Here is a 494-nt window from a genome sequence, read left to right as displayed (position 1 = left end):
TTTGGGGGGAAAGGGAGGGAACATTAAATCTTATTTGTCTGTCAGTCTGGCCATCTTTGACAGTATGTGCATCTGTCACAATAAATTTAACCTTGATCATAACTTTTGAATAATATGAGATAGGGCTTTCATATTTCACATGTACATTACCACAAAACTTTCTAAATGTACTATGATTTTTTAACCCAAGTGAGACCTTGACCTTAAAATTTTACCTACTTTCCAAAAAATAACATTTTAAATTAACCATTTTGAAAGAGAAAAGATATGGCATTTAGATTATACATGTATATTACATGTGAAAAGACTTTTCTAAATATATCATGCTTTTGACTCTGTGATCTTGACCTAGAAGTTTAACCTACTTTGAAAAATATTATATTATATATTTATATATATATTACTTTTGATTGAAATGAGATGGGTCTTTCATATTTGACATGTACTTTACCTGCAACAAAATATTTCGAGCATGCGATGATTTTCCCCCTTTG

The sequence above is a fragment of the Saccostrea cucullata genome, unplaced genomic scaffold (assembly GCF_032062105.1).
Source record: "Saccostrea cucullata isolate Sc308-1 unplaced genomic scaffold, CSIRO_AGI_Scuc_v1 ctg2234, whole genome shotgun sequence".
NCBI lineage: Eukaryota > Metazoa > Mollusca > Bivalvia > Ostreida > Ostreidae > Saccostrea > Saccostrea cuccullata.
This window is presented reverse-complemented; position numbering follows the sequence as displayed.